Source organism: Notamacropus eugenii, chromosome 5 (genome assembly GCF_028372415.1).
Source record: "Notamacropus eugenii isolate mMacEug1 chromosome 5, mMacEug1.pri_v2, whole genome shotgun sequence".
Classification (NCBI taxonomy): domain Eukaryota; kingdom Metazoa; phylum Chordata; class Mammalia; order Diprotodontia; family Macropodidae; genus Notamacropus; species Notamacropus eugenii.
Genome location: NC_092876.1, coordinates 445,548,895 through 445,564,675, shown reverse-complemented (window position 1 = coordinate 445,564,675; position 15,781 = coordinate 445,548,895). Strand labels below are relative to the sequence as shown.

The 15,781-nt window shown below is 38.1% G+C and overlaps 1 pseudogene; it reads left to right on the top strand.

The window, feature by feature from the left end:
* Positions 1-4,050: 4,050 nt before the first annotated feature.
* LOC140508038 (phosphatidylinositol N-acetylglucosaminyltransferase subunit P pseudogene) lies at positions 4,051-12,171 on the top strand (annotated as a pseudogene).
* Positions 12,172-15,781: the final 3,610 nt, after the last annotated feature.

Sequence of the window (15,781 nt, the reverse complement as noted above, 5' to 3'; positions counted from 1 at the left end):
AATGCTTGCTTTATTTCTGACTTCTTCTTTAATGGAAAAACAATGTTGTCCAATGCTCCACCTGCAGTGGCAGCTGCTATTGGTTGGGCTGAAGGAGGAGATGAAGTCAGTAAGATGCTCCCTACATTAAAAGGACAGGCATGAGCAGAGTTGTAACTAGGGAACTTTTGCACATGGGGCAAGTGACACAAAACATGTCTGGAGAACATGATCAAAAAAGATTCTCATTTCTACCATAGGCAGAGAGCAGCAACATTGACCCTGGACACCTAAGGCTGCTTCTGGGTGTGCAGGAAATAGTTCCTGGGGAACGGTAGCAAAAGACCTGGGAGGTGCATATTTGCACTGTGGTCATAGGGAAAGGAAGGAAGCACATGCAATCTATGATTTTCTATTTTAACTAGTTGTGCTTACTGATTATTTTCCAAGGTCAGTTTTTTCTAGGCAAGTACTATTATTTTAGCAGCCTAGGGCAGACCCCTACTTGTAATTCTGGATGGACAGCCAAGAGGATGAATCTGAAGAAAAATATGAGAATTTGCTTTGAAAATGCAGCAGTTAGCTTCAATTAGTCTTTGATCCAGGATCTTTTGTGACTGATTTGGAATTTCAACAAAAGATGGCTTACTTCCTTTTCGTCACCCACTAGACAAAGTATCTCTCTCTCTGTCCCTCTCTCCCTGTCTCTCTCTCTCTCCCTCTGTCCTCCCCCTCCTTTTCCTCCTCCTCTCTCTGTCTCTTTTCTCTTCACTCTCTATCTCTCTCTTCTCCTTCTCCATCTTCCTCTTCCTCCTCCTTCTCCTCCTCCTCCTCCTCCTCCCTCCTCCTCCTCCTCCTTCTTCTTCTTCTTCTTCTTCTTCTTCTTCTTCTTCTTCTTCTTCTTCTTCTTCTTCTTCTTCTTCTTCTTGTCTCTCTCTCTCTCTCTCTCTCTCTCTCTCTCTCTCTCTCTCTCTCTCTCTCGAGCACACACACACACACACACACACACACACACACACATATGGCTATGATGGCCCATGACTCCAAGTACTGATAGACATTTAGCTTTTGTTCATGCTTTGCTTTCACATAATTTCATGACTTTCCTCACCTGTCCCAAGGGAGAATCCCCTTCTCCATTTGGCTTTATGGTTCAGGTTCAGACACTGTCCATATGCCCTCATCCAGTCAAATACTTAGGCAAAACATAAGCTTTCACATGATTCTGCAATAGTCTGTTGGTATCAAATAAATACTGTATAGCATAGCTCATCAGTTGAAAAACCGCTTGGCAAAAACACAAAAGCATATTTTAAATCTCTGAAAAATACTTTTAACAACATTTGGTTAGAAGTCAGGAAATAGTGGCAGGTGGGAGAAAGTATGAAAATATCCCTGATGCCTTATGGAGAATAGGCACTAAGAGAGGAGATGGAAAAATTGCTAAGAGACAGAGTTATGTAACCCATGACCCTGAACTGAAACTTTGAGTTTATATAGAATATGTTCTATCTGGAACTTCCCACATCCTCATACTCTTTGGCTCATGCTCCAACCCAAAGTTTCTCCTGGAAACATCAGAATTTGGTTTGTTTCTACATTTCCTCAAAAAAAAAGGATGATTAGCAGCTCCCATGCCAGGGATATCAAAATAGTTGATACTGAGCAAGCTTTATGGGGCTTAATGGATAGATAGATAGATAGATAGATAGATAGATAGATAGATAGATAGATAGATAGATACATAGATACATAGATACATAGATAGATACATAGATAGATAGATAGATAGATAGATAGATAGATAGATAGATAGATAGATAGATAGATGACAGAATGAATGAATGACAGAAGGAAGGAAGGAGGGAAGGAAGAAATGAATTAATTAATTCAAAGGACTGGAGATCAAGGCCATAATAAGTCAAAATTACTCCCCTTTCCTCTCCAATCAGTCCCATTGCTACTCAAGGATATGAACAGTTCTCTGGTCTTAAAAAAACTAAATAGAGGGTAAGGTGTCCCCACACATAACACCAACTACCTCCAATTTCATGAATTCATTGCAGTATTTGAGGACTGAAATGGAATGGTAAAACATTTTATGGAAGAACAGAGATGGTAAAGGAAATGAAAGAGGAAGGAAGAAGAGAGAAGAAAGTGACACTCAACCATCTCTATCATACACCAGGGGCACAGAGTAAGGGGGCAGAAGAAGCAGAAGGCATGGCCAAGGAAGACAGCCAGAAGCAACGCATGGAATGGGGAACTGTACACTTTATACAATTGAGGATCCTGTACTATCTCATACTATGTGTGGTATATTCTATTCTATCCCACAATCTCCCCCATCTCTCATTTAAGAAGTGACTCTAGCATAATTCTCCTGACAGCACTGTCCCAGGTGATCCAGCCCCTCTGGGGAAGAACTTGGAACTGCTAGAGAGCCAAGTCACCTTAGACTCTAAAGGGCACCTCACCTCTTCTAGAGACCTTGATAGTTATCTGGACTTATAGTATTAATTTGAGTGATGCTGCTCACAGACAAAAAATATTGTTGGAGAGTCATTCCTGTTTCCTTCCCTAGAATTCAGACTCCACAACTCAGGGAAGAGAAAAATACAGATTTGCTTTCCATCTAGGGTTTCCTCTACTATGTCCAGGAAATTTTACCTAGGAATTGTATTGCTATGCCCCTATTTCTGCTTCACATTCTTGAAGCTCCTAAACTGATCCAATGACTCTTATCACTACCTCCATCCACTGCTATCCCTGTGACTAAGTTGGTCCCTGACACACATGAGTTCTTGGAAGGGCCATATGACTGCCCAGACTTCTTCCCTCTAGCAAACAAAGTCTGAATTTGTCCAACTGAGCTCTCCAAGTCTAGCATATTAGCTCTGGTTCTCCCTCTGAAGGGCTTTGTTACTGTCTCTCTGATAGCTTTTAAAATACTGTGTAATTCAGAGTTTAGGAAGTGGTCATGGAGTCATGATAAATTGAGTTTAGGTACAGCCTCTGAAATGAACTGTTCAAATGACTTTGGGCAAGTCCTTAAACCTTTCAGGGCTGAGGGTACATTTCTAAGAGGAAAAGGAAGGCAAATAAGGATTTATAGAGGACCTAAAATGTTCCAGGTACTTAGCTAAGCTGACCCAAAAGAGAGTACTCTAAATGTGACTTTGGGTATGGGATGGAAAAATGCCCAAATTAAAAAATATATATGTATAAAATTGGAAATGATAGAATGTAAAAAGATTTGGAATCAGATTATCTGTGTTTGAATCCTGGCTCATCAATTTACTACCTGTAAGTCCTTAGACCTGTCAGTTAACATTTATTGACCTCAGTTTCCTCATCTTCAAAATGAAAATACTAAACTAGATGATTTCTAGGGTCTTTCCAAACTTTAAATCCTATAAAGTGCAAAGAAAAATAATAGAGAAAATGACCAGTAAGCTGAAGAAGAAAATATATATATATATATATGTGTGTGTATATACATACATACATATATATGTATACACACACACACACACACACACACACACACATATAAGACACCTGGGAACAGTCAAAATGAGTTTAGGTGCCTATATGCCAATGCAGAACAATGTATAAACAATTCATTTGGGAGCTAGGTGGTTCAGTGGATAGAGTGCTGGATAGTGAGTCAGGAAGATGAGTTGAAATTTGGCCTCAGACACTTATAAGCTGCATGATCCTGGGCAAGTCACTTGACCGCCATTTACCTCAGTTTTCTCAACTATAAAATGGGGATCATTATAGCACCTACTGACAAGGTTGTTGTGAGATCGAATGAAATAATACTGTAAAATGCTTAGCCTAGTGCTTTGCATGTAGTAGTCAGTATATAAATGCTTATTCCCTTCACTTTCCCCCTAACACAAAGAAGCAAATGTGGTTTTGCAAGTATTATGGAGATGTTGCCATATATCACAGACACAGTGGTAAGACATCTGGTGAGAAGATTGTTTGAGGGATAGGGAATGAGATGAAGCGTGTGTGAAGACTTTGTGAAATAGTGGGTCAGGTGAGACATGCGTGATCCTGATGGCAGAATCTCAGAGTGAGAGTTCTGGAGACAAAAGGACTACAACCTCTAAGGTATGGTCTCAGGTGTAGGGAAAACAAGAAAATGGCTGTTGATAAGGCATTGATTGGTTGGTTGGTTGTCCTTTACTCTTGAAGAGGACCAAAATGACATCACTATGTTAGAGTCAAGGTGCAATGCATCTAGCTATGACTGATCAGACCAATGTGAGCTCAGAATGCTCTACCACAGGTCAGACACAAATAGTGCAATGCGAACATTTGGGGAGGGTTCTCTAAATTTGTGTATCTTGTGTTTCTTGGGTCAGAAAATGGCGAGATTCAAGATGAAGCATGGCTAGGATTTGACAGCAAAAGTCAGCCAGGTTGAATATAGTCCAATCAGGACTGCAGGCCCTAGCAGAGGTGGGGAACTTGTAGCTTAGAGGCCTCACATAGCTTTGTAGGTCCTCAAGTGCAGCCCCTTGTCAGAATCTATGAAGTTTGGATTCCATGAAAGGGACACACTTGAGAATCTAGGAGCTCCAATGGGGACTGACACAGGTTCCCTATCCCCTCCCTAGGGCAACCATATTTCTAGGGTGGACATTTGTCCTCTGTTGATTTATAAAAGAGAAAGAGTTTCTAGCATATGATTCTAGCTACTTGGTTACCTCTTTTAGCGATACGGTAGAAACCCATTTTTTGTCATCTTCAGTAATATGACTGAATAGTTTCTCTCACTTCATTGTATAAACTGCATCAATCAATGTCCATGACCTTTAAGGAAAATTTTTCTGCAATTTGTGTTGGCAATGACCTGATTCTGAACCACTATTATAAACGTCTCCATCTCTATTAACATATATGCATTAGTCAGGCACTTAAGAGATGCCTCTTTTTCAACATATTGTTAGATTGTGATTGTTGTCATGTTGTATCTTTTGAGACCACACTTGTATCTCAGCCTTTTCATTCCTTGGGTCATAATTTGGATTTACTTCTATTCAGCAAATCCATTGGCATGGTCAGCCTGTACGATTGCTTTGTGAAATAAGGTCTGTTTGCTTGAAAAATATTTCTATACATAAATCTGTTTATTATGTGTTATGAACAGACTTATTGATCTTTTTCTTACCTTTTTGGCTGTTTCTTACCATACATAAATGTTCCTGTTCTCATCTTTTTATGGAATTCATAACAGATGGTACTGGAACAAGCAACCGTTCTACTCATATCTTTTATATTTCTTTAATTGTTTATGTTATTATTTATATATAATTCTTTTATATTTTATATTCTTTTATATTTGTTATTCCCTTACTCTCCCAATTTGCTAGGACTTCCTCTCAGCCGGTCGTTGCCCTCAGCAAAGCAACTCATAATTTCATGACTTGTTTGTGATAATTCGTAAGGTAGAAAAAATAACAGAAAAATTCTATTCTGGCTTTGATTTTCACTAACAGAGAGGATATTGGTTTTGAGGGGTGAAAACAATGGAAGCCTGAGAGGTCCCTCAGTCGAGTCTATGATAGAGGTTGGGGAAGCCTGGTGTGTGCCAGATTGCAGGAAAGTAGGTTCCAAAACATTCAGAGGAAATACTTGTAGAATTCCATAAAATAAAATGCTTTGGGGGCAAGTCTGCTTAGGAGGGATGGGAGCTGCTCAAAAATGAAATTCTGGAGACAGAAAGAATAACAACTGTAATGAGGAAGAAAAATGGAAGTTATCTGAAGAGTCTGGTGTGTATGCATGGGACGTTTACCAGTCAACTTAGATATTCAGAAAGAAGTGTGCAGGAAATGGAAACAAGACCAAGCAACAGAGGAAATATATAAGACCATGACATAGTTCTGTGAAATAATTTCAGCAATGCTAAGGCAAGGAATGAAGCAAGGCTGATGTCGGAAGCTAAGACAAAATAAAGTGATTTTAGTTATATCAGAAGAAAAGGGAAGATAAAACAAGGGATAAAAGCCTTGGGTGGATGGGATGATAATAACAACAGAGTAGACAGAGATGCTCCCTGCTGCGGTTTTCTCTCTCAAGGAGAAATGATCATTGCACCAGGGATGACGGAGCAGAAATTGCTAAGGGGGGATTTATAACAAAGATAAGTAAGGAGATAGTAAAAAAAATTTTAAGTCCCTGACTTCTCTTGATGAATTTAAGTCTTAAATAAACTACCTCTGAGAGTAAACTCCCTCATGGGTCAGATAAACCACCTCTCCATGCACTGAAAGAACTGGAAAAAGAAATTGTTGATTCACAGTGTATGATATCTGAAAGATCATGAAAAATTGAAGAAGTATCAGAAGCTTAGAGAAGGGTAAGTGGTTCAGACTCTAGGTTGCTGAACTTGACTTCAATTCCTGGGAAAATTCTAAAATGATTAAAGCAATGGTTCATGAACAGTCAGAAAGGAAAGCAATGATTACAAAGAGCCAGTACAGCTTCATCCATAACATGCTGTGCCATTTCAATAACCTCATTTCCTTTTTGTACAAGATTGCTAATGGATGACTCCTTGTAGAGATATAGCTTACTTCAATATTAATAAAGCTTTTAATAAAATATTTCCTTATATTCTTATGGAGAAGATATGAATTAGATGAAAAAATGAAGTGGATTGAGAACCAGTTGGATATGAGTTTTTGCTAATAGTTCAACGTCAACATAGCAGTTTATGGTGGAGTACCACAGAAAATTGTTTGGCCCTGGGCTGCCTAACACTATTAATGACTTGCTCAATAACATGCTCATTAACTTTGCAGATGGCACAAAGTTGGAAAGAATAACTAACCCACTGTGTACATGTGTGTGTGTTATTCCATCAGTTCCCAAAAGGATCTTGGCAGGCTTAAACATCAGGTTGAATCTAATAAGATGAAAGTAAATTATTCTATTTGTCACCAAAAGAGCCAAACGAGTAGAACCTGGAACAAAAGAAATTGGAAAGAGACAAATCTAGGCTAGATGTTAAGAAAAAAACTTAGCAATTAGAGCTGACCAAAAGTGTAGTGGCTCCTTTAAAAGGCGATGGACTCCACCTCCTTGGAGGTCTTCTTGTGTTCATCCTTTGTTGCTGAAGAAGACCAGGCCATCAGAGAAATGATGACATGACTTGCACTTGTCTTTGTTTTGAGTGAGGGAGGGCTGTGCAGGTCACCAGCCTCACTTCTCCGGAGCCATCTGAATACAGTGACCAGGTATTCCTCAAGATGACTGAAGATGACCCAGGATGCAGTGGGAGGCCTTGGCCCCTTTGGTCCAAGGTCTATGCAGGTACTCACTTAGGGTAAGGTAATGCCCATTCATTGAATAAACCTGTTTAAGGAGTAGCCAAGGCAAGGGCCCTTTAATGAGGCAAAGAAAAAGAAAGTCATGAGGCTAGGAGGAAAACAGCAACAGTTTTAACAGTCTTAAGCCAGGAAGATCCAGAAGAGCCCTTTGCCAGGGGCGCAGTGGTGTCAGAGCCTCAGAGTGCAGTAGGTTAAAGGTTCTAGGAAGGAAAAGAAAGGGAAGGGAAGGGAAGGGAAGGGAAGGGAAGGGAAGGGAAGGGAAGGGAAGGGAAGGGAAGGGAAGGGAAGGGAAGGGAAGGGAAGGGAAGGGAAGGGAAGGGAAGGGAAGGAAAGGAAAGGAAAGGAAAGGAAAGGAAAGGAAAGGAAAGGAAAGGAAAGGAAAGGAAAGGAAAGGAAAGGAAAGGAAAGGAAAGGAAAGGAAAGGAAAGGAAATCTAGCCAGTAAAACCCAAGTCAACTGGGCATCTTAAGCAGAGGCTAGAAACACACTTTGAGGGCTTGTTATTGTAGGGATGAGGTGGCTGCTAAGGTCCCTTCCAGCTGTCTTAATTCTATGATTCTGTAATCTTTTACAATGGGATCTACAAAGAAATAGTCCTGAGGCAAAGATTTGGGCTGCTATTATTTTTTATATTTTATATCCTACATCCAAGATGATTATTTAGTTGGATAAAATTTTTATTGTTGTTATGTAATAATAGATACGAATACATGAACCAGAGGATTTTTAAAGAAAAAAGCACTGACTTTTCTAACTGGTTGTTTCATAGATATCTTAAACTGAACATTCCTAAAACTGAACTTCTCTTCTCCCCCAAACTCTCCTTTATTCCTAACTTCCTTATTATTGTCAAGGACATCACTCTCCTCTTAACGTCCAGGCTCACAATCTAGGCATCCTCCTCAACTCCAAACATTCTCTCACCCCACCCCTTTTCCAATCAGTTATAAAATCTTGTAGTTTCTATTCTGCATTCATAGTACCTTATATATATATCCCCTTCTCTACCGTAACATTGCCACCACCCTGGTGGAGGACCCTCTTCATGCCATGCCTGGACTATTGCAATATCCTTCTGCTTGTTCTCCCTAGATCCAGTTATCCCTCACTTCAATCTATCTTCCACTCAGGTGTCAACTGATGTTTGTAAAGTATAGTTCTGACTTTATTACCACCTTACAGTTCTTTGCACATGGTAGGTACTTAACAAATGCTTATTGATCAACTGACTAATAAAACACTCAAATAGCTCCAGGATCAAATAGAATTTTAAATTCCTTCATAACCCATCCCATTCTACCTTTCCAGTCCTTTTATATCCGCCTCCCTCCAAAGATACTCTTTTCTGTTCCTCAAACATGGTACTGCAGCTCCTGACTCTGAGCCTTTTCTCTAGCTGCCCTTCATGCCTGGAATACTCTTCCTTTCTCTCTGCCTTCTAGTTTTCCTGGCTTCCTTCAAGTGTCAGATAAAGCCCCACTTTCTGCAAAAAGCTTTTCTTAATTCATTTTAATCGCAGTGCCTATCCTTTTAGACTACTCCTAATTTACATACATATAATAAATAAAATTTATATTTCATGTAACATATAATATACTTAGATATACATACAAACATACACATACACACAGACACACATAGAGTTGCTGTTCAGACCCTATTTGGGGTTTTCTTGGCAAAGATACTGGAATGTTTTCCCATTTCCTTCTCCACATCATCTTAATATAAGGAAATTGAGGCAGCTAGGGTTAAGTGACTTGCCCAGGATCACATAGCTAATAATAATAACAAAGATGGCAGATTTGAACTCATGAAGATGAGTCTTCCTGAAATTAATCTTAGCACTTTACTCATTGCACCATCTAGGAGAGAGAGAGAGAGAGAGAGAGAGAGAGAGAGAGAGAGAGAGAGAGAGAGAGAGAGAGAGAGAGAGAGAGACAGAGACAGAGACAGAGACAGAGACAGAGACACAGAGAGACACAGAGAGACAGAGAGACAGAGAGAGATTTTGTTTATCTTCTCTTGTCCTTGGAAATGTGGATTTTTCACCCATTCTTTGTATTCCTAGAGTTTAGCACAATGCTAGGCACATACCACATACTTAATATATGCTACTTCACAGACTGATTGACCAATGTACAATCCATGAAGCAGAGTTTTAAAGCACAAGGAAAGTATTTGGATAAGAATAAAAGGAGAGAGAAATAAAATTATATTTTTGTGCGAGTATACTACAGAACAGTGTGCAGGGAAAAAAAGATAGGGATGACACTTTTCTAAGACACATTCCAAAAATTACACAAAAGCTAGATATAGAAATAAGCAACTTAAACCACATAGACATATGTTAGAATCCTCATTCTACTAAAGTCAGAACATTTGGTCATTTCTTGGCTTCTTTCATGAGTCAGAATTCCATCATAGACCTAGAATCCTGGTTGTGTCACCCTGGGCAAGTCACATACCCTCTGTTTGCCTCAGTTTCCCCTTTGGCAAAAAGGGGATAATAATATGGCACTCTCTGCTAGGATTATTAAGAGGTTCAAATATGATAGTTATTGTACCTTAGCACAATTCCTGACACGTAGTAGGCACTATGTATGTTAGCTGTTGTTCTTGTTGTTATACAATCAGACACACTTGCACTTCAGTTCTGCTTATTTCTTTTTTTGGTTTTGTAACCATAGGTAAGTCCATTAACATCTCTGAGTTTGTGTTGTCCTCAATAGAATGAAGTACATGATACCTGGAGCACAAAATTACCTGCTTCTAGGGGCACAATTGAACAACATATGTAATAGGCTTTGCAAAATTTAAGGCAACATGTAGAAGGAACAATGGGTAGAACTTCTCCTCCATGTTTAATTGTGATTAATTTTGAAAAAATAATTAGTGAAATACAAATGACAGAAGGAACCTTGGTGAAAGAGTGACACAGAGAGACAGAGATTGAGATGAGAGAGTCGAGAGAAGGATCAAGACAAAGAGCAGAGCATGGGAGGGTCAAATTCTACAAAGTCTACAAAATATAGATTCCATTTAAAAAAGACTTCACCAGATCACTTAACACTAGATTTAGCAGCTGGTCTTTTCAAGGGGAGGAAAGGTACATTTGGAAGAGAAAGAACTGACGAGTTTTCAAGTAGAGCCTCGAACACTGAAGGACTTCTATTGAGACTCTGAGTTTATGTTTATCTCACCTACTCATGATCAGTGTTTTGAGATTTACTCACCCTAGGCTGGTGCATTTATGGAAAGCTTCAGCTTACTTTCTACTTCAAAATCAACTCCACAACTTTCAACCTCTGTGGACCATCTGGAATCATCTGATTGTACTCTAGATAGAGTGAATTTCTCAGGCAGCAGCAATGTTTTCCAGAGCCAGAATAGAGCTGGGAACCAGTACGACAGTGAGGTAGGCACATGTCTTCGATCACTTTACGAGTGAGCATTCCTCCAGTGACTTGTATGCTATTAAAACCCCCGATTATTAGCTTAAAGTGAATGGGACTTGTCTTTCTTCCTTTCAACACTATGCCTAATTGGCAGAGTGCCTTTGGATACTAAAATGGATAAATTTTAGGCCAATAAAAGCCATGGAATATTTACAGAACTCATTACCACCACTACCATCCCCTTGAAGAGACAGAATAACACTGCAAAGTGTCCTTAATGAAATCTACAACAACGTTTAAGACATTGGTCTAATAATCTACAGTGGAAAAAAGAAAGCAAATGAAAAATATATAGTGCCCAGACATGAATCTGGATAGCTTGTCCATAGTAATAATTATAATAGCTAACATTTATTAAACATTTACTGTGTGCCAGGTATTGTGCTAAACACTCTACAATTATTATCTCATTTGATCCTCACAGAAGACAGGTGAGGAAACTGAAGAAAACAGAACTTAAGTGATTTTCCCAGGGTCCCACAGTTGCTAAGTATCTGACATCAGATTTGAACTCAGGTTTTCCCATCTCTGGTCCCAGCATTCTATCTATTGTGCCACCTCATTTATCAAGATGATGATAAAAATAGCTAGCATTTATGTGGTACTATATATTTATATAGGTGTCAAATATGTCACATATATTACATATACAAATAATATATATATATGTTTTATCAATTTTCAAAACTGCTTTATAAATATCTCACTTTATCCTCACACCAACACTTGCAGGTAGATTTATATTTTGCAGGTGAGCTAACCAAGGCATACAGATTAACGCGCTTGCTCAGGGTCACACAGCTAGTAAATATATCTTTGTCAGTGACTACAAAGTGTATCTGCCCTCCCCAGAGTCCTCTGAGTAGAAAAGCTGTAGGTGGTGAACCCCCCTCCTCTCCTCCTTGCCCTCCAACAGTAGCACCTGTGCACACAGGTTCAGCCTAGAGCTCCTGAAGTTGGTAGGAAGGAAAACTGGTTCTCTAAGGCTAAAGTGACTGTAGTTGAAAATTCACCATCATCATTGCCTGATATATGGCTTTATTGTTTTCTTCAGCTCTCAGTGTGGTTTCAGACTCTATCTTGTGAGGGCATGTATTCCCATAACTTGGTTAAATGCCATAGGACTAGCATATTGGCCTCAAAACTACTGGGCAGATGCTTTTCCAGTCTACCTCCTTATCTCTTTAGTAATTACTTACCTATTGATATTTGGAATTAACTTGATAAATAATCCTTCACTGAACTTTACTTATACATAGATAACTATGTCAAAAATCAGCCACAGAAAAAAATCTCAAGAAAAAACTGTTCCCACCTTAAAAATCATACCTATTAGTGAAGTAAACCAAATGTTTGTTATTAATGCCAGAGGACTTTACACTTAAAGCTGAATTATATGGGAAACATCTCACTCCCAAACATTCATTTAAGAATTTTTTGAATAGGACTATTTTGACCTCTATTTCCCTCTAACACACTGCATTAATTGAGAAGGGAAAAGACCCAAGCTGAATGGAGACCTGGCCTTGAAGCCAGGTAAGCCCTGATTAAAATCTCATTTCTGAGGTACTAGTTGTATGACCCTACACAAATCATTTAACTTCTCAATGCTCTATTGAACTCTCTAAAACTCTGTGTCACAGAGAAAGAACAGAGTTTCCTTTTTTGGGGGTACCCTATATCAGTTAATAATGGGTCCAGTTCCTATCCCTATCAGATTTTTCTGGGAAGGTATTCCAAGTATTAGTTTATGACTGGAAGAAATAAAATACTGTATGTCATATGTACTAGTAAAGAAGCTCTAATTAATGTTTAATTAAAGCTTGTAGTTAATGAATGATAATAACAAAAAAATGACTGCAGAGTTATATCATAAGGAAATGCAGAGATGGATCAGATTGTGGAACTGCCATAACAATTTGACTCTGAAGAGGTCACTGCCTTAAAAACCCATGTTTTTATCACCAATATTCTGGTGGTCATGTTGCATAGCTGTGAATACAGGACCCCATTCAGTGGTGGGGGGTTCGTGTAATGAAAATGAGGGCAAAATGGATAGAGTTGAATTAAGTGGTCTATTGGTATCCCTGAGAAATTAAAGGAGCTAAAAAAGGACCTTATGGGTTTGGTAGATCCTTTATGAGGAATTTAGTATTAAGGATGGGGTATGGACCTGAGATTTCACTGGTATAAGGAAATCCTGGAAAAGGAAACATTTGCCCCTTGTACTACTGCAGCACCTTCTCTACAACGTTGCCTTAGAGAGTTAAGAGTACTGAATGGTTAAGGGACTTGCCCAGGTTCACACAGCCCATATGAATCAGAGGTGAGACTGGAATGGAGATCTTCCTGACTCTGAAATTGGTCCTGTATCCACTAAGCTATGCTATCTGAATTTACAAGTGGCAAAATGGGCAAAAATCACAGAAGATGAGGAGATATGGAGGGGCTGTGATGTGGACCTGAAGGTGGAGGTACCCATATCAATGAAATCATATATACCCTAAAACACCTTTACCCCACCAATGATACACTAAAAAGATAAATAGTTCAAGAGTAGTTTAGATAATTTCGCAGTTGATAGCTAGCACTAGAGTAGAAACCACAGACAGTTAACCTGCTGAGGTTAAGATCATTGAGGACAACTGTGCCCCCTCCGGGTTCGTGCCAGCAACCAAGTACTAAGCTTAGTGTCCTATGAATCTTTCTTAGAAAGACTGTTCTTATATTCTTTTGCAATATTTTCCGAGGAACTGAATAGTTAGTTCTCATTATATTTTAGCATGTGTCCTAGAGTTTGACTAATACTCACCTCACCCCCAATAAAAACTACTGGACCTAGAGTACTGTGCGATAGTACTTAAATGATGTGCGATTACAGTTATCCCTTCCCCAGGGCAGAGCATGATGCCACCATGATCTAGAAAATCCACATAAAATTATTTAGCCCTCCCTTCATACTGTAGAAGAAGTCTAAATTATTATTATATTAAAAGATAAAATGCGTTTTTATTATACAATATTCTACTTTTATTCATTTCTGGGTTTTTAAATTTCTGTGTTGTCTGCCAGCCTTCAAGTGTCCTCCGTGGCTTCTGCAAAACTCTCCCAAAATTATCATTTAATTGCTTATGCTGACCCATGACATATTAAAACTTTGATGGAGAAAGTCACAATATGAAAGGGTTAACTATTTTTTAATATTATATTTACTCTAACTTGGACATCTCCTACGACTGCATGATGTAATAGATATGGCATAGGATTTAGTGTTAGGAAGACCTAGATTCTCACTAGATATGTGACCCTGGAAATTGATTTTATCTTGGTGTCTCAATTTTTTTATCTGTAAAATGAGAAGGTTGGACTCATGGTTCCAACTCTAAATCTATGATTCTATAACCAAAAGATGCTTTGAGCAGAAAAAAAAAATGTTTTTATTCTGGATCGGGGATTTTATCAGTGTATTAGAGCTCCCAGGAGAGAAACACGCTCTACCAATACAGGTTGACAAGATGTCTGTGCTTTAAAGTTGCTTTGACTACTGAGAAGTTGTGACCTGCCTGTGACAGTTGCAGCTCCTATACCTGAGACATAGCATTTAAAATCAGGTCTTCCTGACTCCAAGACAAGCTCTCTAATAAACAGCATTTTTATTTTTTAGAGACTATTTAGGAATGTGAAAATATACCTAAATATACGTATAAAGAATTAGTGGCAGAGACAATGATGTTCAGAATGTAAATAAATGTAATTAGAATACTGATGACATCAACTTTAAAAGAAAAAAAAAACAAAATTCATACCAAGCATTATGTTTAGATAGATTTTGCATTCTTATAAAATAAACACATGCCTCAAAAATTTCTTAGTAATCACCATCTTCATTTAAATCACTGAGATTTAACTTTGTAAGGAAACTAAGTCTTTATGGATAGTAAGAATTTTTCTAGGTTCTTTCCCATAGAAATATTTTCGTTTATTCTTTGTAATAAAATGCCTCATTATCAGAGTTCTAAGGGAATTTCAAAGCTTTATGGGAGCCAGAATGTAATCATTTTTCTTCCTTTCCACAAAAACACTTTTTTTGGCACTGATGCAGTGTTTAATATTCACAAATCTAAAAGGAGAAAGGAAAATGTACATCAAAATTATGTTTTCTCTTGAAGTGGAAAAGGATGCTCATCAAATGCTACACTTGGAAATAAAATTAGAAGCTAAGCTCTCTGATATTGCCTTGTAGTCTCTGAGCAGGTGTGTCCTTATTTTTCTCTCTATCTGAAAATAGAGAATAAGCAAAACTCATTTCTGGTGCTAATGATTCTATAGTTGATACAATTAATAAGGTATTCCCAATTTCCTAAAAGCATTTTTAATAACAGCAATCAAACATAGCTTCAGCAATTTGGTAGAATAGATGTTGTTATTTGAAACACATTACCAGTAATCATGATGCCCAGCAGTTGTTGTTAGTGGTGTTTTGTTCTCCAGCTGGTAATGCTGTTACCATGCCAGGAAACCTGTCAAAACCTTTCCATTCGCTGCTGTGTTTTGTGCTTGACCCTTGAGAGTAAATCTGAATGTGAAACCAAGACATACATATATCTCAAAAAGAATCCATTTTTTCCCCTTGACCTTACTACAAAATGTCTCTCTTGAACCTTCCACCAATTTTCTTCTGCAATAAGGTATAAATCAGTCATCAGTTGAATTTTGTAATGTGCTAATGTTTTGGTTTTGTGTATTTCAACCTTAATTAAGTTTTGTATTTTATATAATAATGTGTCACTAACCATTATGTGTCACATTCTTTATCATCTTCATTGATTTCTAAATATTTGAATTTTCAAAATTTTCAAAATTGTTGTTTCTCTTCTTTTTCTAGAGAAAACGTTTCTCTGTGAACAACTTCTCTGAAAAGAAAATTTTCTCTGTAAACCAATATATTAGAATACAGTTATAAAATATGCATAATTGGTTTTCTTTACAATCTTA